We start from the raw sequence: 15,967 nt of genomic DNA on the forward strand, positions 1-15,967 counted from the left end.
CTCTTTTCAGTGGACTCATTTACCTCCCTCAGAGACTTTCTTAGCAAGTCTAAAAGATTTTCAAACAAACAAGTCTCTTTGAAAATGAGGTGAAAATGCACAGGAGTCATCATTTGGTCAGGCTCCTTATTCATCTTAAACTCTACACCCATGTCTCTGGTTCGTGATATGGGGGGACCCCATACATGTTGGTTGATCATTAGAGGAAATGAATTAAAGAACTAAGCCATATTGAGGAGCAAGAATGTGTATGCTGGGGCCCCACCCCAAATGGGTTATACTAGAACCTCTGAGGAGGGAACCTCAGGATGGCTTTGAAGGCTCCTTGGGTGATTTTGGTGTCCAGCTGGGGTCATCTGGCCTGCTCACCCCTTTAGTTGCTGCCCTTGATAAGTGACACCCAGGATTGTCATGGGAGCTGAGAAATAACACTTCTGTCTCTGAATATGCCAGCAAAGTTTCCCCTCAGGCATTAATCTCCTTGTCTACTCAAGAAACTTGGAGAAATAAGGGTCGATCTCAGATTAACTGTGTTCTTGGGGATTTACTTAATGATATTCAGTAGAGGGGTTAGAGTATCAAAGTTTGCAGCATGGAGGAGATGTGGCAGAGCCGGCTCTTCCGGGGTCTATCCACGTCAAGGGGCACCGGATGTTGGTTGTTATTCTGTTCCTGAGCCTGGCCAACTTCACGTTTGCCCTGGGCTCCCTCTAGTGAGGTCCAGTCTTACATCCTCCTTAACTGTGGATGTTTGCCCTGGGGGGAGTCTGTGCTTCAGACAGACACGCCAGATGTTACAAGTCACTGCATCTAAAATGGAAGGTGTTTTGTTTGTTTATTTATTTTTAAATGTTGGCTGTTGGTCACTTTCTTGTGCTGAAGAATCGACACGCGTGTTGAACCAGCCATTAATCTCCTGGGAGAGAGCTGTTGACATCCTGGAGGGTGACACTCTTCCTGTTTATGGATGTTAAAGAGAAAGGCCCGTGTCTCCCTGGGAGGCCAAGCCTGGTTCATGTGTGTGCTGTGCTGTGTGTTCCTTCTCCCCACACAATCACTGAGCCCGGCCAGGTGCAGTGGCTCACGCCTGTAATCCCAGCACTTTGGGAGGCCGAGGCAGGCAGATCACCTGAGGGCAGGAGTTCGAGACCAGCCTGACCAACATAGTGAAACCCCATCTCTACTAAAAGTTTGAAAAAAAAAAAAAAAATTAGCCGGGCATGGTGGTGAGTACCTATAATCCCAGCTACTTGGGAGGTAGAGGCAGAAGAATTGCTTGAACTCTTGAACCTGCGAGGCAGAGGTTGCAATGTGTCAAGATCGTGCCATTGCACTCTAGCCCGGGCAACAAGAGCAGAACCATCTAAAAAAATAAATAAATAAAAAATAAATGACTGAGCCCCTTGCAAATGCCAGGCCTGATGCGAAGCATAGGGATGGATAGGGAAAGGCCCCACCTGTCCCTTGCTGTCTGGTTTATTTTGTTTTGTTTCTACATCACCTCCTCTCTCCCCTGTGCTCCTGCAGAGGGTTGAACACAAATCCCCCTACCGTGTCTGCACTGGGGACATTGGCCTCCGTCAAACGTCTAGGGCAGCCTCAGCCAGGAAAGGGCATCACTCAAAGAGAGGGAGCAGGTCAGTCTGGATGGTGGTGGGAAGAGCACACACCAACACCAACTGTGTGTATATGATAAGTTTATTGGGGTACAATTTACTTCTAATAAAAATCACCCTTTGGGCCGGGCGTGGTGGCTCACACCTGTAATCCCAGCACTTTCAGAAGCTAAGGCGGGCAGATCACAAGGTCAAGAGATCAACACCATCCTGGCCAACGTGGTGAAACCCCATCTCTTCTAAAAATACAAAAATTAGCTGGGCGTGGTGGGACACGCCTGTAGTCCCAGCCATTTGGGAGGCTGAGGCAGGAGGATTGTTTGAACCCAGGAGGCGGAGGTTGCAGTGAGCCAAGATCACGCCACTGCACTCCAGCCTGGCAGCAGAGGGAGACTCCATCTCAAAAAAAAAAAAAAAAGAAAAGAAAAGAAAAAGAAAAAAGAAAACAAATTTTTTTGAAGGCATCATTTAGTAACTTTTGACAAATAGGTGCAATGACATAAGTGCCCCACAAACAAGACTCAGGGAGGTTGCACCTGCCCAGAGCATCCTCCGTACCCTCCACCCAGGCGAGCACTGCCATGCCATCTGTCCCACACTTTTGCCTTTCCTGGAATGTCATGTTGAGGGAGTTGTAGAGTGTGTTACCTTCTACAGCTGGCCTCCTTAGCATAATTGCCTTTGAGATTCACCCGTGTTGTGGCAGGTGTCTGCATTCATTTGTTTTTCCTTGCTGAGGAGTGGTCTGTTGCATGGATATCATAATGTGTTTCTTCATTCAACATTTCATTGATATTTGAGTGTTTCCAGTTCGGGGCTAGTATGAATAAAAGTGCTGTGCGCATTTGCACACAGATGTTCATCCGACGTGTTTTCCTTTCTCTTGGGTGAATACCTAGAAGTAGAATTCCCAGATCATAAGTAAATGCACCTTTAATTAGATTCAAAACTGCCCAACTGTCTTCCAAAGTGGCTGCACCATTAAGAACTCTGCCTTTTTCTTAACTCACTACCCCAGGACTGACTTTTTTGACCCTCTGCCCTCTACCCGGTCACTGTGCATGGCAGGTGGAATCCACCATGCCCGGGGGTGGCTCCGACTGCCGCTGTGGGGAGGGGCATTGGTGCTCACTGCACATAGATCTGCACCCTCCATGCCAGACCGCGCCGGCCTTTCTCTACCTGGCACCTGGGGCCTCTGGGTGACGGTGTCCGACCTGCAGGAGCAGCAGCCTGACTGTGCCATCTCTCATCCCTCCAAATGATCTCTCTGTGGCACTTTGTAAATGACACATCAGCAGTGAAGACAAATAGGGAATAAGAGGCAGGAGATGAGACAGACACTCCCTGATGGAGCGGATTCCACGTGGCCCTGGGCACTCACCTCAGGAGTGGTTGAGAAAGCCCAGTTCCTGCTTGCTCCATGAAGTCCTCACTCCTTGGACAGAGTTTGGAGAGAAGGAGTTTTTTTTCAATAACTGCCCCTCTTGGTAGTCCTCCTAAGGAAGAACAAAAGAAATAAAACAGATTCAAAACTGTTGGCCTGCGCAGCCATTCATGCCTATAATCCCAGCATTTGGAGGGGTCAAGGTGGGAGGATCTCTTGAACCCAGGAGTTCGAGACTAGCCTGGGCAACATAGCAAGCCCCCCATCTCTACAAAAATACAAATTAAAAAATTAGTCAGAAATGGTGGCACGTGCCTGTGATCCCAGCAACTTGGGATGCTGAAGTGGGAGAATCATGTGAGCCCACCAGGAGGTCAAAGTTGCAGTGAGCTCTGATTGTACCATTGCACTCCAGCCTGGGCAACAAAGGAAGGAAGGAAGGAAGGAGGGAAAGAAGGAAGGGAGGGAGGGAGGGAGGGAGGGAGGGAGGGAGGGAGGGAGGGAGGGGAAAGAAAAGAAAAGAAAAAAAGAAAAAAAACACAAAAAACTGTGCGTATCCCAGTAGCTTGCTTCTGGGCTGGGTCTGTCTGTTGCCTAAAGGCTTTGAAAAAGAGCACAGAGCCATCTGCACTTGGACATCCTGGTGACGTGGCCTAACTTCTGACATTTGGGTCCTACAAAAGAAGATAAGCCGTGGTGTGTCCTTACTGAGAAGGCCTTAATTCCCAAGTGAGGGCTGGCAAACCCAACAGCACAGCACTCAGAGGAGAAGACACAGTTGTTTATTGAGTCGAGCTCTCTGACTTCCCAGGACCCTCAGCTCAGCCATAGCACAGTGTTATCAGGATATCAGACGCCCAAGGGCAGTGCTGACATGCAGCCTGCCACTGTGGCCACAGCACTTGGGTTAAAAAGAAACCACACAAAATTCATGTTTCTGCTGGTCCAGACTAGAAATTAATTCAACCCTGGCCTGTAGCAGCTGTCTTTTCTACATCCAACTGGATGCATGAAGGCAGTCCTACCTGGTAGGGGGAGGTTGGAAGGATGAGAACTGTCTACAATTAACCTTTTCATTAGCACAGAAAATTTAGACAACCAAGGTCCCAGTTTCTCATGTGAAGGTCAGTTTCTTACATCTCTGCATACATCCTAACTGATTCACCACACCATTGCCCGAAGGTACATTTCTATCGGTTTTTCGAAATGCTAAGAGGCGCTCTCAGGCAGTATTAATGTATGCACTTATGACTTCATGGGTGCCAGTACTGCACTAGGTTCCAGTCTAGTACTAGGTTCTAGTACTGCACTAGGTACTAGCACTGTACTAGGTACTAGCACTGCACTAGATACTAGCACTGCACTAGGTACTGTGGATTTGAGGGGTCAGGGGAGAAGGAAACCATTCTGATTGTCAAGGAATTTCCTATATGGTTACAGAAACCACATTCATTAGAGAATGAATAAATTCCCTTTGTGCTCCTATTAGACTATATAAGAACTGTACAATGCAATGTCCTGGGGTTGCATGAGTATAGTTTTAAATCAACTATATCTGCAGCCTGTGAAAAATCTATTCCCCTTTTTCCTAGTTGCAGTTCACTCCCCAGTTTCTCTGCACCCTACCGCGATGAGACCTCCCCTTCCATAGGCTAAACTAAACCCCAAGCAGTGTTGGCTGTGAATGATATGAGCACCACGCCGGAGCTAGGGTCAACTGAGTCAGGAGAAGAATCCTTTGCAGTGCTGCAGGGCCCTAATTGTGTCAGGTCTTTTGCCCAAATTAGCATGGCTGAGGATCGGCTGCTGCTTCTAACACAGTCTAGAAGGACTGAGCCCTGTCTCCAAATTGCTTCGGCAACATTACTCATTCTCAGCACGACTCTGGTTTCCGCCGCCCCAGTTTACAGATGGGCAGCCTAAAGGGAAAGGATGAGATGGCTAAACTGAAAGTCACAAAGGAAATCCCGGGCCAACCTCACCCCCCCGCACCAAGGCTTCCTCCAGCTGCGGTCTGCACCCCCACAGCCCCAGCGTGCTGGTCGGTTTTCTCCAAGAATTGGAAACCTTTTCCCAGAGCACCCTCATAGAAAGCCGTACTCCGAATAACAAGATGGTTTCAGGCCTTTTTCTAATCATAAGCCCCCAGATTAGATAAGATCAACATGAAAGTCTCAGATATGCCTTAGGAATTTAAAGGAAGGACAGAAAAGGTTGAAATCTGTAGTGCGTGGAAGAGGAGATGGCATGATCAGGATAATGTCCTGAGAATTAGTAGTAGAATCTTACAATGAAAAAGGGAGCTCCTCCACAGGCTCCCAACACATCAGCTGGTGATTATGCCCGGCACCAGGATGCCGGAGCAAGGCAGAGCCACTGGAACGCGTCCTCGCCTGCGCCCTGCTCTGCTTATTAGACGTGGCATCTAAATCACTTTTGCTCCAAAGGCATTTTTTTCCCTATACTGTTCATTCTTATTGTGCTTTCTAATTCATTACTTTTTTTTCTCCTACCTGAGCTGTTGGAGATTTAGTGTTGACTGGCTTCTCTGTGTTTTTCTTTAGTCTAATTCATTATCACTAAGTCTGTGTTTTTGTGTGTGTGTGATCAATATACACACTTAGATTGGTTTAAAATAATTCCGTGGAGAGCCTCATTAGTGTCCTCGGATAATAGACGCAGCTCTCTGGGAGAAGGGAGAGTTCATCAGGGACCAGGCTGACAGAGCCCACGGCGCACCTCCCTGCATGTGTGTTGAACATGCTAGAACATGCATGTGTATGTTGTCAGGTCCTCAGGCTGCATGAAGCTGCTGCGCGTGCAGCCTGTCCCTTCTGTGTCCCCGCTGTTCGTACTGAGCGCTGTGAGAACCCGCTGCGTCAGAGTGCAGCTCACTGAGACCCAGACGCAGCTTGGTTCTCAGTCTTCTGCATGTTTTTCACACCACTTATGTTTACTGAAACTACATCTTGAGTTGAGTGTTTGAGCAATTTGTTCTTGAGGCCAATGAGGGCAAACTCCCTGAGTCAGAAACTCCCTGAGTCAGAGCTGATGCCAGTGAACTGGTTGAGAAAGTGGAAAACATGGGAAAGAGGCTGAAAGAACGCTCTGAGTGGGAAGAGAGGAGGGAGCACCTGTTAGAACTGGCTTCGTTCATGTCTATTCATTCTTTAAAGGGCTTCTCTTTGTCCTTCATAAACTCCAGTGTTCCCCTGTCTCACAGGCTGGGGTCTCACTGCTCTTGCCACAGGCCAAAAAGAAATAGCAGATTTCCTCTTGGCAACTTTTTTTGTTCTGTAATGGGATTTTACTGAAAGGCAGGAGGAAAAAGCCCTTGAGGTGACCAAAAGCTTGTTTTTAATGCATATGATGTAAGGTGAAAGCTTTAAGAAGGTAAACAGAGCTTGGCATGGTGGCACAAGACTGAAGTCCCAGCAGCTTGGGAGGCCAAGGTAGGAGGATGGCTTGAGACCAGGAGGTTGAGGCTGCAGAGAGCTATGACTGTGCCAGTCTACTCCAGCGACATAGTGAGACCTTGTCTCTCAAAATAGATAGGCAGATTGATAGATTGACTGATAGATAAATGATAGATAGATGATTGATAGATAGGTAGATGGATAGATGACAGACATATAGCTAGATAGATAATAGATAGATCAATCCATGGATGATAGATAAATAGGTAGATAGATAAATGATAGATAGATAGATAGAGATAATAGATCAATCCATTAATGGATAGATGATAGATAATAGACTGATTGATTGATAGATGATAGATAGACTGATTGGCTGAGATATGATTGATAGATAGAAAATAAACCTTTTTTTTAGTTTATTCACAAAGTGGCACAAGCATCATCTCATTCCATTTTAGAACATTTCACCCCCACCCCCAAATTATGCTTTAGTGTTTAACAACCCCCCGCCAAAACTCACCTCTGTTTCCCTCTCATGTCTTCATTTTGCAGAGTTTGTTGAGCGCTGGTCTTGATATTAGGTTTACGGTGACAGAGAAGACACAAGCTCCCTTTTATTACAAAGATTCCATTTCCATGTGACTGTATTTACTACTGTCAGTCCTCCATATCCAAGGGTTCTGCATCTGCGGATTCAAGCAACCTCCCTTGGATCAAATACGTGAAGAAAAGAAATGGATGGTTGCATCTGTACCGAATTTGTACAGACTTTTTTCCTTGTCATTATTCCCTAAATGATACAGTATCACCGCTATTTATATTCGCACTTATATTGAATTAGGGATTATAAGTAGTCTAGAGGTGATTTAAAGAATACTGGAGGATGTGCTTACTTTATATGCAAACACCACACATTTTATATCAAGGACTTGAATATCTGTGGATTTTGGTATCTGCAGAGGTGTCCCAGAACCAATCTTCACAGATACCAAGGGATGACTGTGCTCTTATTTGTGATCATATATGTTAAAAGTGTCCCTCTGAATTAGAGAGGGAAGCTGTCACTAATATTTTAGAACAGGCCACCCTGATCAGTCTTTAGTGAGTGGAGCATCTCTGCCTGAAAACATCTATATCCAAATCTTTTTTTTTGTTTGCCCAGGCTGGAGTGCAGTGGCACGATCTCTGCTCACTGCAACCTCCCCCTCCCAGGTTCAAGCGATTCTCCTGCCTCAGCCTCCTGAGTAGTTGGGATTACAGGTGCCCACACCCAGCTAATTTTTTGTATTTTTAGTAGAGACGGGGTTCCACCATGTTGGTCAGGCTGGTCTCAAACTCCTGACCCTTCTGATCTTCCTGCCTTGGCCTCCCAAAGTGCTGGGATTACAGGCGTGAGGCACCGTGCCTGGCCCAAGTGTTTCATTAGGAAAGGAACTTCAGATACACCACAGAGTGTGTGGAGAAATTTTAAAATTACTAATGGGGTATGTGCTCAAACATTGGCCCCTAAGGAAGCATTTATGCCCAAGAGGATTCCTGCCCTCAAAAATTTAACTGTGTCATTTAGATACACACAAAAAATGGTACTATGAATATTTCAGTGCTGCATGAGTTTAAGGTATTACTGACCCTAGCCATTCAGTGATTGGAGATTACACTAGACCTACTTATTAATCCACCCATCCATTAATTAATTATTCAATTAATATTTATTGAGCATCTACCATGTGTCAGGTTCCCTTTTAGAACTGCAAGTGTATCATACATTTTTATATTACCCACCATGCTAAGTGCATAGGAAGACTCAGAAAACACGTATGATTAGACACTGAGAATGCTATGTTTTGGTGCCTTTGGTCATAAAATGTTAGGATCCAGAAAAGCAATTGTTAGCTTTGCCCCTTAACTCCCAAATGCTGCTGTTGTTCAGAAGCTTTTCAGTCCCTCAAAATCATTTAGGAAGATAAATGAGTAAACTTTGCAGCACTAATTTACTCTTCAAATTTCAACATGATTTATGCCCTGTTTTGTTTATTGCTCAAATAAGCAAAATCGGAATGGATTGTGTGATTATTTTAAAATATAGTTAAGTCCAGATCACTTTATTCTTCCTGCATCATTTCTTTAATCCATCTCTACCCAGGAGATGATCCATCACCGAGCCTGCAGGAGTTCGTTAAAATAAATGAATAAATAAGAAGAAAGAAAGAAAAATGAAGGAGGGCCACTAAGTAGCCCCCAGATAAATCACTGTACACCTTCCTGCATTCTCTTTCTCTCTGCCTGTGTTCCTCTCTCTCACACACACCTCTAAGAATTTCAGAAGAATCCAGGACATGCTGGAAAATCATTTGATGCGGGGAATTGGGGCTTAAGCCGAGTGTGCTGCCGTGGCCTCCATGTGCGAGGTGGGGCCGGGCACTTCTGCAGGAAGCTGGCTGGGGCCAGAAGCCCGTGGGGTGGACAGGGCAGCAGGTCAGGTCAGCTCCCCAGGGTTTGCCTCTGCCTTGCCCTCTGAGGGTCTCCACTTTGTCCCTTCAGGCAGTTGGAGATATTTCTCCCTTTGATTAAATGTTCACACAGATGCTGGTCAGTTACCTGGCCCTGAGCAAGTCGCTTTGGGCCTTGGTGGAACCGGGAAATGAAGGGACATTCGCTTCCTATGGCTGCGGTGAGAAATCGCCACAAACTTCGTGGCTTAAAACAACAGAAATTGCCCCTCGCAGTTCTGGAGGCCAGAGACGTGGACACAGTTGAAATGACAGTGACAGAGAAGGGTGTGGAAGAGAGGAGCGGGGCGGCAGTCATGCCCAGGACACTGACTTTTAAAGGGTGGTCAGAGAAGATCCCACAGGAGACGAGGACCAGAGAGGGAGGTGAGGGGAGAGCTGGGACAACGGGCGGTCCTGAACATCGAGACAGAGAAGCAGCGGCGGAACCATGGGCAGGCCCAGGACGGGGAGGCCACGGTCTTTGGCACCTCGATGGACACAGAAGATCTTAAGAGAAGCAATTTCAGTTTCGAAATGGATGGAAGCCATATTGCAGTGGGATAGGGACAGGGGAGGTCAGAAAGTGGCCCTCGGATTTGGACCAGTCACTGGGTTGGACCAAGACCAGTAGGGGTTGGACTGATGATGGGTGGAGAGGCTGCGTGGGAGGAGGTGCTCAGAGGTGGGTGGAGAGGCTGTGGGAGGAGGTGCTCATGGGTGGGTGGAGAGGCTGCAGGGGGGGGAGGTGCTCATGGTGGGTGGGGAGGCTGCGTGGGAGGAGGTGCTCAGAGGTGGGTGGAGAGGCTGTGGGGGGAGGTGCTCATGGTGGGTGGGGAGGCTGTGGGGGGAGGTGCTCATGGGTGGGTGGAGAGGCTGCGGGGGGGGGAGGCTGCGTGGGAGGAGGTGCTCAGAGGTGGGTGGAGAGGCTGCGTGGGAGGAGGTGCTCATAGCTGGGTGGAGAGGCTGCGTGGGAGGAGGTGCTCATGGGTGGGTGGAGAGGCTGCGTGGGAGGAGGTGCTCATGGGTGGGTGGAGAGGCTGCGTGGGAGGAGGTGCTCATGGGTGGGTGGAGAGGCTGCGTGGGAGGAGGTGCTCAGAGGTGGGTGGAGAGGCTGTGGGGGAGGTGCTCATGGGTGGGTGGAGAGGCTGCATGGGGGGGGAGGTGCTCATGGGTGGGTGGAGAGGCTGTGGGAGGAGGTGCCCAGAGGTGGGTGGAGAGGCTGTGGGGGGAGGTGCTCAGAGGTGGGTGGAGAGGCTGCAGGGGGGGAGGTGCTCATGGGTGGGTGAAGAGGCTGCGGGGGGTGGAGGCTGCGTGGGAGGAGGTGCTCAGAGGTGGGTGGAGAGGCTGTGGGGGGAGGTGCTCAGAGGTGGGTGGAGAGGCTGTGGGGGGAGGTGCTCAGAGGTGGGTGGAGAGGCTGTGGGGGGAGGTGCTCAGAGGTGGGTGGAGAGGCTGTGGGGGGAGGTGCTCAGAGGTGGGTGGAGAGGCTGTGGGGGGAGGTGCTCAGAGGTGGGTGGAGAGGCTGCCTGGGAGGAGGTGCTCAGAGGTGGGTGGAGAAACTGCCTGGGAGGAGGTCCTGGTTGTCTGCATTTCCTTTGGGAGAACAGCTTTAGGGAAAGGAAGGAGACTGGTGGAGCAAAATCCCAGAGGCTGAAGCAGCGTAAAAGTCTATCCTCCGTGGAGAAACTTGCAGGAGCCAAAAGCACAGATTCTCAGTGAAAAACACCAACCTGAAAGGCTGTACTTTGTATGATTCCGGCTATGTGACGTTCAGGAAAAGGCAGACTTACGGGGCCGTAAGCAGAGCTGTGCTTGCCAGGGTTTGGTAGGGGGGGAAGGATGAATAGGCAGAGCACACAGAGGTGCAGAGACCCAAAAGATGTCTGTTTGATCAGGTGCAAGACAGATGGATTTGTCACAACCCAGAGAACACACAGGCAAAGGGTGAACCCTAATGTCAACTATGGGACTTAGTTAAAAATGACGTTTCAATATTGGTTTACCAACTGTACCAAATGCACCACACTCATGCAAGATGTTTGTAATTTGGAAAATCGAGGGCAGGGGAAGAAGAAGGATATGGGAGTTCTCTGTAGTTCTGTTCAGTTTTTCTCTAAACGTGAAACTGCTCTTAAAAAAATTAAGCTTATTAATTAGAAAATAGTAATAAATAATAAAAGTTTACCAGGAAGGTAAATGGAAAGGAAAGTATTTGATAGTTCTAGGCTGGAACAAAAAAAGAGGTACAGGAGGAAGTGCTGGCCGAGACGGGAAGGGGATGCCTGGTCACTGGAGACTGAGAGGAGGGAGGAGCAACAGGTACTTCAGTGTGTTCAGGAGGAAGCACGTCTTTCTGCAGGGAAACAGGGAATCTGGGCCAAGCTGGAGCCTCCCAGACGCAAAGGCTGAGAGTGAGGCTGATGGAGAGGGAAGCCCTGTAGGCAAAAGGGAGAGGGAGTGGGAGTGGGTGTGGGAGGGAGAGCCTTCAGTGCCCCCTGTGTGCCCCACACCTCCTTGTCCCTTTAGAGTAAGGAGGCAGTAGGTACAAGAGGGATGTGAGGAGAGCAGGAAAGATTGGAATTGGCATTGAGGACAGACGTGTCTCACACCTCTGGGTGGTTGTAATGATGGGAATGGTTAGTGGCCAGCTGAGGTTGGAGACATTGCATTTGTCATTCTCAAAGGTCGAGGTGTTGATGTGGAGGAGGTAGATTCAGCATAAAACCCAAGTTGGGCATTTGCTAGTCTGGGCAGAGAAGGAGTTGTGTGAGGAAAGCGATTCAGTAGGGGATCGGAGCAGAGGATGAACGACCACCAAGTGGCTCATCAAAAAAGGAATTCCCACAGTGGAGAAGAAGTTGGAAAAATCACTCTCAAATCCTCTTTTAACTTGAAAGGAAAAGTATCTGATACCCTGCAGGAAATCGAATTCCAATGCAAAAATGTAAGTTCCTTTCATAGGAACAGATGTGGAGAATATGATTGAGGATTGAGACCCTAAAACCGGTCTCCCACCTGACACAGGGATTGAGCCCATTTGTTTTTTGCTACAGAGTTCCATGGAGTAAATTTGTCCCAATATCTGACATATTACTGGGCCTTTAAAAGAAATTACACATAGTTGTTGTAATAACATTTTATCAATAATCAACCATCAATCCTTTCTAATTAAGTGAAGGGTTAAGGGAACACACATATACATCTACACATTCACATATATGTGTTGTGTGTATTATATTGCATGGTCAAATTATTTACCAGTTTATCGATGAATAAACCAGCATTTATGGAATATCTGCTAGGAAGTTCTGTGCTACCTATTTTCACATACAACAGATTATTGATTCCAACCCTATGAGGCAAACATGATTATTCTCATTTTATACAGGGAAACAAACTTGGATCCAGTTACTCTCTTGCCCCAAGCCCTTTGCTCCTAGTGGCAGGATTCAGAATTAAATTTAGAGCTTCTTGGAATTCTTTCCATGACTTCACAGCTTCCTGCCCATGAGGGGCATCCTGGTGTTTTTGAAGACAGATTGCCGCAACTCACTTCTGGTATCTTGGAGTCGTTTGTTTAACTTATAGAGACTGAGAAAGATGGAGAGGTTGAGAGAGTCACTAGCTAGCAAAAAGAAAATAATTACCTCTTTGGACTATGCTAGAGTTTATAAATTAATAGCCATTGTTTCTCTTGAATTTCACGACCATTCTGGAGGAGGAGGGTAGCTATTGTCCCCATAGGAGAAAATAAGACACAGAGAGTTGCTGAAGGCCGTGGGATCCATACATCGTAAGGTTGGGACTAGGGTGCAAACCTTTTGATTCCTAGGGTGGTTCTGTGGAAACTCCTGTAAAGTGTTGGTGGTGAGGGAAGGGAAATGCATCTTAGCTTATGGAAGAAGTAAAGGACTCCTTGAGCACAGGTGAGCACAGGTAATAAAATCGGAATTAGTGAATCACATGGCGTATTGGCCCTAGTGTTCATGCAGTCTTGCAAGGCACTCCATATTATTTCCAGTTAGCATTTAAGGGAATTTACATCTGTCATATCAAAGAAAAGTTAATCCCCTGCTGTTTCTGAATATCTTAGACACCTACTGGAAATCACAATCTAACAAACTGAATTTCAATATTAAGTAAGGCAATGGAGTTTAAGTCTTTCTGATCCCCCACTCTGTCCTCTGTGCTTAGAAAATTCCAAATAAACACAGGTAAAGTGAATTTGTTAGGCTTGTCTCTAAACTTGCAAAAGGATCTTTGCTGAGAGCCACCTCTAGAACCTACCTTTATTTACTAATTTATTTGTTTGTTCATAGGCACATATTGAGGGCCTGTGTTATGCTACGTATGGAATTTTTTTTTTCAGTTATTAAAATCAAGATCACAGTATGCTGGAAGGGAAATTATCTGACTTTTCATTTCTATTTAGGACAATTTTTATAGCCAATGAGATATAAGCTATGAAATTCTTTTTTTAAAGCTTTTTATTTTGAATAATTGTAGACATAGAAAGGTTGCAAAAATAGTGCAAAAACAATCCTGTATTTCTCATGTCACCCCTCCTAGCGATAGCATATTTTATAACTTTAGTATAATGATCAAGAATAGGAAATCAACATGGGTGCCATATTGTTAACTCGACAGGCCTTATTTGAATTCTACCAATTTTTCTACCAGTGTCTTTTCTCTGTCCCAGGACCCCACGCTGCCTTGAGATGTTCTTTCTTCTTAGCACCCTCCAGTCTGTAACATTTCCTCAGTTTCTTCTTGTCTTTCACGACCTTGCACTTTTGAGGAGGTCTGGTCAGTTATGTTGGAGTGTCCCTCAGTTTGGGTTTTTCCCAGTGTTTTCTCATGATTGGAGTAAGGTTCTGCATTTTGGGTGAAAAAAAAAAATCACATAAATGATTATTTGTCCTTCCCAGTGCATTGTATCCAAGGGGGCTTCGATGATGTTGGCCTTGGTCACTTGCTTAAGTGGCTGTCTGCCAGGTTTCCACTGTAAATTTGATGATTTGATTTATTTATTTACATCAGTAAAGACTCATGGGTATTTATTTTATTCTATGGGTTAATCCAGTACTATCATTCATTTTTTTATGTTGATCAAACTGTTCACCAGGGTTCAAGAGGAACTAACCTATGCTTATGAGAATACTTTGAAACATCAAAACATACAAATGTTGGTGGGGCGCAGTGGCTCACGCCTGTAATTCTAGCACTTTGGGAGGCCAACGAGGACGGATTGCCTGAGGTCAGGAGTTTCCAGCCTGGCCAACATGGTGAAACCCTGTTTCTACTGAAAATACAAAAATTAGCCAGGCGTTGTGGCAGGTGCCCGTAATCCCAGCTACTCGGGAGGCTGAGGCAGGAGAATCACTTGAACCTGGGAGGCAGAAGTTGCAGTGAGCCAAGGTCCTGCCACTGCACTCCAGACTGAGCGTTAGAGCAAGACTCCTTCTCAAAACAAAACAAAGCAAAACAAAACCATGCAAATGTTAGAAACTCATCTATTAACAGAACCTGCAATATTAGGACTTGCTTGCATCTTCTGATCGCTGGGTAGCTGCCTTCCTAGCTGGTTTCTAAGCAGCAATGTCTTCTCTGAATTGGCATCGCCGCTCTACCCTCAGGCTTCCTGGCTTCTCCAAACCCAGACACTTCATTTAAAACTACCTGGGGCATTCTGGACTCTCTAGCCTCCCCCATCTCTCTTTAATCTAAATGTATTCCTTGTTTTTCCTGGTAGTTTTATTCAGCCGTTGCTTTTTGTATTTTCTATTGATTCCAGTCCACCATGTCCTTAGCCCTTCACCTTCCTTCCCTTCCTGCCTCATCTCCTTTGTTCATGCAACCCCTAAAATGCAGCATCCTCCCTTTCCAAAGGCCATTCAACCATTTCCCTCTACAGATGAGTGGGTGCATTCCCAGCTATGTCTTCCGCATAAGAAATATATATATATATATATATAATTTTTTTTTTGAGACAGAGTTTTGCTCTGTTGCCCAGGCTACAGTGCAGTGGCACAGTCTCTGCTCACTGCAAGCTCTGCCTCCCGGGTTCACGCCATTCTCCTGCCTCAGCCTCCCGAGTAACTGGGACTACAGGCACCCACCACCATGCCTGGCTAATTTTTTGTATTTGTAGTAGAGACTGGGTTTCACCATGTTAGCCAGGATGGTCTCGATCTCCTGACCTTGTGATCCACCTGCCTTAGTCTCCCAAAGTGCTGGGATTACAGGCATGAGCCACTGTGCCCGGCCCCACATAAGAAATATTATAGCTAAGTGATGGGGTGCTTACCTGACAGAGCCCAGCAGACTCAGCAGAACACAGATACCATTCTTCACGTGAAGGGGTGTCATCCAAAAGAAACACGAAAATGAATCTTTTCTGCATGTTGGAGACAACAGTAGCTACAAAATATACTGAAATATTTAATACTTATAAAAGTGTTAGCTCTTTTCATTTTTGCCACCATGACCTTTATTCACTATAACCTTTAAGTACTTAGGCAGGTTTTTGTTGTGGTGGTATTGGTATTTAATCAGTACATTAAGGATAAAAAATGTAAGTGAGGTTTGAAAGGAAATACATCTTTCAATTTATCCCCTTCCTCCCTCTCTCTCTCGGCTTGTATCTGTCAACACAAACCAACACAAAACCTGATGCCACCAGGTTTGTAAGGTCATAACGACCTGCGTGATACCTAGAAAAAATTACCTTCTAGGAGAACCAAAGATGGAGACACAAATTGTGGAGACAGATCACTGCATGGCTCTGCATTTTAATTTTTAACTCTGACTGTTCTGGAGAGTTAAGAAGTTGATCCAGAGACCTCACTGCATGTTCTCTCTTAATGAGTATTTACTATTTGGGTTAAGCAATGATAGACCTATTTGAGCTTCATATAAATTATATACATCTGAAGAAACCTAATAGAGACTAAATGAGACATATTACTTAGTAACACAAGAGACAAGCTCTTGAAATGGATAGCATGGAAGGAGAAAGGAGTTAAGTTATAGGTAGGGGATAAAATTGCAGCAGCT

General features: G+C 46.3%; 1 protein-coding gene across 7 annotated transcripts in view; it reads left to right on the forward strand.

The window, feature by feature from the left end:
* The window catches only part of DPP6 (dipeptidyl peptidase like 6), a 1,022,456-nt gene that overhangs the window by 774,383 nt on the left and 232,106 nt on the right, over positions 1-15,967 (forward strand). The gene's annotated exons all lie outside the window — the stretch shown is intronic.

This window comes from Macaca fascicularis, chromosome 3, assembly GCF_037993035.2.
Source record: "Macaca fascicularis isolate 582-1 chromosome 3, T2T-MFA8v1.1".
NCBI lineage: Eukaryota > Metazoa > Chordata > Mammalia > Primates > Cercopithecidae > Macaca > Macaca fascicularis.